This window comes from Oncorhynchus mykiss, chromosome 9 (genome assembly GCF_013265735.2).
Source record: "Oncorhynchus mykiss isolate Arlee chromosome 9, USDA_OmykA_1.1, whole genome shotgun sequence".
NCBI classification, from domain to species: domain Eukaryota; kingdom Metazoa; phylum Chordata; class Actinopteri; order Salmoniformes; family Salmonidae; genus Oncorhynchus; species Oncorhynchus mykiss.
Genome location: NC_048573.1, coordinates 53,195,509 through 53,202,980, shown reverse-complemented (window position 1 = coordinate 53,202,980; position 7,472 = coordinate 53,195,509). Strand labels below are relative to the sequence as shown.

The 7,472-nt window shown below is 39.7% G+C and overlaps 1 protein-coding gene across 3 annotated transcripts in view; it reads left to right on the top strand.

Annotated features, from left to right (window-relative positions):
- Window positions 1-611: 611 nt before the first annotated feature.
- Window positions 612-7,472, top strand: part of LOC110532384 (solute carrier family 35 member E2A) — a 22,354-nt gene continuing 15,493 nt past the window's right edge. Inside the window, exons 1-2 of one of the 3 annotated variants that reach the window (XM_036988327.1) lie at window positions 612-842; window positions 4,729-4,814. The gene's annotated coding sequence lies outside the window, so the exon portion shown is untranslated. Of the gene's footprint in view, window positions 843-4,728; window positions 4,815-4,865; window positions 5,758-7,472 lie in introns of those variants that run through there. The other 2 variants (XM_036988328.1, XM_036988330.1) reach the window with 2 other exon arrangements.

Genomic DNA, 7,472 nt, shown 5'->3' with positions numbered 1-7,472 from the left:
GTCTGACGTCTTTCTGAGGTGTATTCAGCATGCATAACATGCACGTACTTGTTTGAAAACGGGTCCAGTCAATATCATAACAATAGTCAATCGTGAATGTTTTAGAACAGGGATGGTGCTGAACACTGTACGATGATTTGTTTAGTTTTCTTTAGCACAGCGGCTTAAAATACACTTTGCATTCGCAAACCAGTAAAGATTTGCAAACTCTGCATTCATCCCAACCATCGAAACGTTGCATATTGAACACACCCTTGATGAGGTTGTAAGGAAAACGTTCAACCACAAGGGGGCATAATGACTCCCCAAGCCACTAATCAACGTATTAGACATTGTAAACATAGACAATACAAACGTATCCAACCTCCACTATAAACATGTACATTCGCCTGGTCCATGTATTATCTATTCAAAACTACATTCAGGGACATCTGTGTTATTTGAAATTTGGAAATGGTGCTGCGGCGGAGTTGTCGTCTTGACAGTGGGCTCGAGCCATCGCTAAACTCCGTGAAAGTAATTGAAAGTCCACCAAGCGGGGGTGGTGTCCGGTCGTCATTTGTAACTACAGCCACAAATGCATAGACCCCGCCTATTTAAAAATAAATATCGTCTTAAAATCAGTTTTGTAACCTAACCACACTGCTAAATCAAAGCCCAACCATAACCTTAAATTAGGACCAAAAAGCTTATTTTTGTTTTTATACATTTGTACAATAGCAATTTTACTTTGTGGCTGTGGTAACTAACTAACCGTGGTATCCTTATGCTAGCGACTGTTTGGAACTCGTATACCAGAAATCGGAATTGCATAACTAACGTTAACTAGGTGGCACCACTTGGTAAGATAATTCCAACATTTACTGCATCTACAAGCTGAGTTTAATAGCCTTTTAAATATAAATATATATATTTTTTTTACCAATGAACAGCGCGTTCATTCATTCAATAAATGAGAATTTTCACGAGTAGGCTATTTGAGACACAAGCACATTCACTTTTAGCTAGCTACTATAGCTAATCAGCTGGTGAATTTGGCTTGTCAGTTAATGTTACAGTAACGGTAGCTAGCTAGTTTGTCAAATAGTAAACTAGTTAGCTAACGTCAGATACTTGCCAGACAACTATGCCGTTTTAGCTAGCTTTTGGTCTTGTGTAAAATGAGCGAAAACGTGATGAACGAGGATGCCAGAGGCAGCATTAGGAATATTTATAATATTTCTGCTTTATGTATTCATATGTAACCTGCCAATGTAAACTGGCTTGTACGTATTTATTTGTGGTTCCTATATAAATGAAGATACAGGCTACTTTAACTACACCGACCTTTGCACCACTCCTGCATTTTAATCGCTATGTGGATCTGACTTATTACATTCGTGCACTGTCAGAAACGTGTGCCCGGCAGTATTGCCTTTAATATCGAGTGTATCATTGTTTAACTACAAGCAACTCACTAATGAAGACTATTTTCCAGACATGGGTTGAGTAACTTTGATGACTCAGAACAGGGGTTCAGGTGCTGAGAAAGTTTTGTCAACGGGTGCTGGCGCTGCAGACTGCTATGTCGGTTGCTTAAACAGGACTATTAAAGGCCCGGTGCACTACTTAAATTATGCTTATATTTATTTATTCTCATTTTTCAGTGGGTGCTGCAGCACCCTTACTTCCCACAGCTATGGGTCCACGGAGTTACTGCATGGGGTCTGCTTCCAGATAAAACAATATATAAACAAACTTAACATGTGTAAATATTTGTATTAACATAGCAAGATTCAACAACTGAGACAAACTGAACAAGTTCCACAGACATGTGACTAACAGAAATGGAATAATGTGTCCCTGAACAAAGGGGGGGTCAAAATCAAAATACCAGTCAGTATCTGGTGTGACCACCAGCTACATTAAGTACTGCAGTGCATCTCATCCTCATGGACTGCACCAGATTTGCCAGTTCTTGCTGTGAGATGGCATCCATTAGTCTAAATATTCCTGTTACATTGCACAACCTTCAATGTTATGTCATAATTATGTAAAATCCTGGCAAATTAGGTGGCCCAAACTGTTGCATATACACTGACTCTGCGTGCAATGAACGCAAGAGAAGTGACACAATTTCACCTGGTTAATATTGCCTGCTAACCTGGATTTCTTTTAGCTAAATATGCAGGTTTAAAAATATATACTTCTGTGTATTGATTTTAAGAAAGGCATTGATGTTCATGGTTAGGTACACATTGGAGCAACGATACGCACCGCATCGATGATATGCAACACAGGACACGGTAGATAAACTGTGTCTGTCCTGTCTCCCTGTAGCGCTGTCTTAGGCGTCTCACAGTACGGACATTTAAATGTATTGCCCTGGCCACATCTGCAGTCCTCATGCCTCCGTGCAGTCTGTAAGCTGTTAGTGTCTTAACGACCGTTCCACAGGTGCATGTTCATTAATTGTTTATGTTTCATTGAACAAGCATGGGAAAGTGTTTAAACCCTTTACAATGAAGATCTGTGAAGTTATTTGGATTTTTACGCATTATCTTTGAAAGACAGGGTCCTGAAAAAAGGACATTTCTTTTTTGTTGAGTTTACATTTTATTTTTTTTAAATGAATATTAGTACCAACAACACATTAAAAGATGTTGGTCAAGGGATCTGTGAAATACGTTTAGAGTGCAATACAATGTAATATTATTACTCTACAATTTATGTAACCCGGGGTTCTCAAAACCAATTCTACACATGTAGGGTTTTCAGTCATTACATTCGCCCACAATTGGCTCTGTGTAAACTACGCCATTCATAGACACTACTACTTTAGCACCTGTTGACAATTGTATTTTCAGACCAGATGAGTTTTGTTAAGATCCCTGACGCTTGCTCTAAACATTTACAGGCATCGCTTGTGCTACTCTTTTGGAAACATAAGGAACGTATTAGGGATGCTCCGATATGACATTTTTGGCCGATACCGATATTTTCCTTGCCAAAAAAAAACAGATACCGATAACCAATATTTAAAATTTTAGCGGCCTTAAGCATTCTAGTACAGTTAAATGGTTGAAAACACACACAAACACTGACCAAAACGTTATTTTGTTGGCATTGATGTATGTCCCCATTACCAGTAAAACATAGTCAAAACCATTTGTTTTCACTTACTTCCTGTGCTGTTACGTTGTTCATTTGTTCAGTCTCAACCGGGATTTCATCACAATTGGCCTAGTGTCGTCTGGGTTTGGCAGGGGTAGGCTGTCATTGTAAATAATAATTTGTTCTTAACTGACTTGCGTCATTAAATAAATAAATCAGCTCTGTCTGTCCGTGGCCTTTCTTCCTCGGAACGCACTGTCACTGGCCGTTTCCATCTTGTCCAGCTACGTCTGTAACATTTCACATAAACCCTGTTTCTTGGCTGTATCAAAGTAGCGGTTCTTGTACCTAGCATCGAGTATGGTGGCGACACAGTGACGAGGCTCAGCGAGAATGCCACCAAATCGCTTGTTCACAGCCCCTTGTAGAATACATTTGCGAGTTTTAACCCCATGGTCTGTGTCAGCAGTTTTGAGCAGGCATTTCAATGCCATGACAGAGGGTATCACGTCTGCTGCAGACACAGTTGATGAGCTTTTTTCTCGAGTCAGTTGTTTGAATGGAGCTAGGAGTGTGTTCATGTTTTCAAGTTTCAAACATGTTCTCAAATGCCATTGAAATGGAAGCAGCAGTATGAGAACTAGCACATTCTTGAGCATGTAATACGGCTTTCCTCAGTACGAAATCCTCGTCAACCCACTGTGCTGTCAGACTTCGCATGATCATGGGGCTGACATCGCTGGTCCAAATGTCAGTTGTGAAGCTAATAGCAGTGACTGGATGTGCGTTTCAACAATACTGTGTTATTCCAGTAGGGCAACATCTGAAAAATAGTGCCTACTTGGTAGGGTGTACCGGGGCTCGAGGTGCTTGACTAGTCGGCAAAAGCCAACATCATCCACGACAGAGAACGGTTGATTGTCAAGGGCAATAAATGACATTATCTTGGCGTTATTGGATTTCGCCTTTGAGTTCTCTCCCTGAAATGTTCTTACTCTTTCAAATGACTGCTCGACTTGAACTTGTTGAGTTGTTGGAAGTGTATGCTTAGTATTTTTCTGCTTTTGTACTGAGTAGTGCTGTATTTTTCATGGCGTCATTACATCATCTATCTACGTCATATAGGTATGCATATCAACTTTGACATCACATCGCCGTTAAACTAGACATCGGGCCAATGTCGACGTTGGCATTTTTAGCAAATATCAGCCGATTCCGATATGCTTACCGTTATATCGTGCATCCCTAGAACATATCTTTCATATCAGCGAGAAATAATTTTCCCAAAACAAAACGTAAATTACTTCACATCTTGTTAGGTAGGGTTGGTGTTCCCACTTGGCCGTATCGCCACTTTACAGCACTTGTTTACGGAAGACAGACTGAAGATGTAGGTCTGTGCTAATTAGAAATCTATTGTGCTCCCAACACTTGTGTGTTATGCCGTGTTCAGAACAAATGGAACTCGGAAATCTCTGACTTCAATGTGTTCAAAACAACTGGGAACTCGGGGAAAAACCGATTTGAACAGTCATCCAACTTGGAATTCCAACTCCGAAACGCATGCCTCTTTCTAGAGCTCTGACTTTCCAACCTGAAGATCAATGACATCATGATTTGACCTTTATTTTTCAGTGTTCCCAGTTGTTTTGAATGTGGGGAGGAAGTGTCGTTCGTCAACTGGAGGCACATAGTGTATGGATCTGTGAAAAACTGCTGCAGTAAGTGTATATTTTTAAATTGGAAAGATTATTTTGCGCCGGCATGAAATGGGGCATATCAGCATATGTGCATATCATCATATGTTTATAATTTGTATTTTATTTGTCACAAGCAGATGTTATTGCGGGTGTAGCGAAAGGCTTGTTTCTAGCTCCAACATTGCAGTAATATCTAGCAATACACACAACCTAAAAGTAAAATAATGGATTTAAGGAATATATAAATATTCTATGCGTTAAATCACAGTGTCGGAATTGTTGTTTACACAATTAAAAAAATATACACTTACTGTAGCAGTTTTGCACAGGTCCATAAACTGTGCCTCCAGTTGACGAGCTTCACTTCCTCCCTAGTTAACTTACACACAGGTGTTCGGAGTATGCTAGATAGCTAATTGGCACAGGTAACGGCCTATCTCTATCGGTCTTCTGGGACACAATAAAAAAATAAGCAAAGCCAAGCATCACACAGTTCACCCTTTCCCCTCTGTCTCTCACTCACTCAATTGCGTTCCTACCGCTCCCTCTACACCCACGTGCTACTGAAATAAATGCCTATAAAACGTATCTAACTGATATGATACACAAGCCACATTCCTTGCCAAATGATGACAGTTGAATCAAAAATTCTAAATGGACTGGTTGACAGTGGGGAAAATGTGTTCCAACAATGAGCTGCAGTTTTCGAATAATTGCATCATTTTGTGGTTGTTACTTCCTATTACAGCCACAAAGTAAAAATGGTCTAAATCGTAAAAATTAATGGAAAAAAACATTTGCTTTTTGGTATTAATTTAAGGAAAGGCAAAAGTTTAATAGTGTGGTTAAGGTTAGGGGTTAGGTTTAAAATCAGAATTTTTCAAATCAAATTTGTAGAAACAGGAGGGTTTAAGACTTTGTGGCTGTGGTAACTAACGTCAGTAACGACCCTACTTTGCGAACTGTAAGTGGCATTTAGAATTGGAATCGGCATTAACAGGTTCCACACTGTAATTATGCAAAAACAGTAGTTTGATAAAGACTGAGCGTATTTACACTACCGTTCAAAAGTTTGTGGTCACTTAGAAATGTCCTTGTTTTTGAAAGAAATGTTTGTACGTTAATATAACATCAAATTGATCAGAAATACAGTGTAGACATTGTTAATATTGTAAATGACTATTGCAGCCGGAAACTACAGATTTTTTTTAAATGAAATGTCTACATTAGGTGTACAGAGGCCCATTATCAGCAACCATCACTCCTGTGTTCTAATGGCAAGTTGTTAGCTAATCCAAGTTTATAATTTTAAAAGGCTAATTGATTATTAGAAAACCCTTTTGCAATTATGTTAGCACAGCTAAAGACTGTTGTTCTGATTAAAGAAGCAATAAAACTGGCAATCTGTAGACTAGTTGAGTATCTGGAGCATCAGCATTTGAGGGTTTGATAACAGGCTCAAAATGACCAGAAACAAATAACTTTCTTCTGAAACTCGTCAGTCTATTCTTGTTCTGAGAAATGAAGGCTATTCCATGCGAGAAATTGCCAAGAAACTGAAGATCTCGTACAATGCTGTGTACTACTCCCTTCACAGAACAGCGCAAACTGTCTCGAACCAGAATAGAAAGAGTGGGAGGCCCCGGTGCACAACTGAGCAAGAGGACAAGTACATTAGTGTCTAGTTTGCGAAACGGAGGCCTCACAAGTCCTCAACTGGCAGCTCCATTAAATAGTACCCGCAAACACCAGTCTCAACGTCAACAGTGAAGAGGCGACTCTGGGATGCTGGCCTTCTAGGAAGAGTTCCTCTGTCCAGTGTCTGTGTTCTTTTGCCCATCTTAATATTTTCTTTTTATTGGCCAGTCTGAGATATGGCTTTTTCTTTGGAACTCTGCCTAGAAGGTTTCCTTTCAAAAACAAGGAAATTTGTAAGCGACCCCAAACGTTTGAACGGTAGTGTATTACAGTTTCAATAAATTAATCTTAAATGGCCCTTGTTTTTTATTGACTGAATATGTGTGTGTGTGTGTGTATACATGTGTGTATGTATATATACATTATATATACGTGTGTGTATGTGTGTGTATACAGTGGGGCAAAAACGTATTTAGTCAGCCACCAATTGTGCAAGTTCTCCCACTTAAAAAGATGAGGCCTGTAATTTTCATCATAGGTACACTTCAACTATGACAGACAATTAGAAAAAAAAATCCAGAAAATCACATTGTAGGATTTGTAATGAATTTATTTGCAAATTATGGTGGAAAATAAGTATTTGGTCAATAACAAAAGTTTCTCAATACTTTGTTATATACCCTTTGTTGGCAATGACAGAGGTCAATCGTTTTCTGTAAGTCTTCACAAGGTTCACACACTGTAGCTGCTATTTTGGCCCATTCCTCCATGCAGATCTCCTCTGGAGCAGTGATGTTTTGGGGCTGTTGCTGGGCAACGCAGACTTTCAACTCCCTCCAAAGATTTTCTATGGGGTTGAGATCTGGAGACTGGCTAGGCCACTCCAGGACCTTGAAATGCTTCTTACGAAGCCACTCCTTCGTTGCCCGGGCGGTGTGTTTGGGATCATTGTCATGCTGAAAGACCCAGCCACGTTTCATCTTCAATGCCCTTGCTGATGGAAGGAGGTTTTCACTCAAAATCTCACGATACATGGCCCCA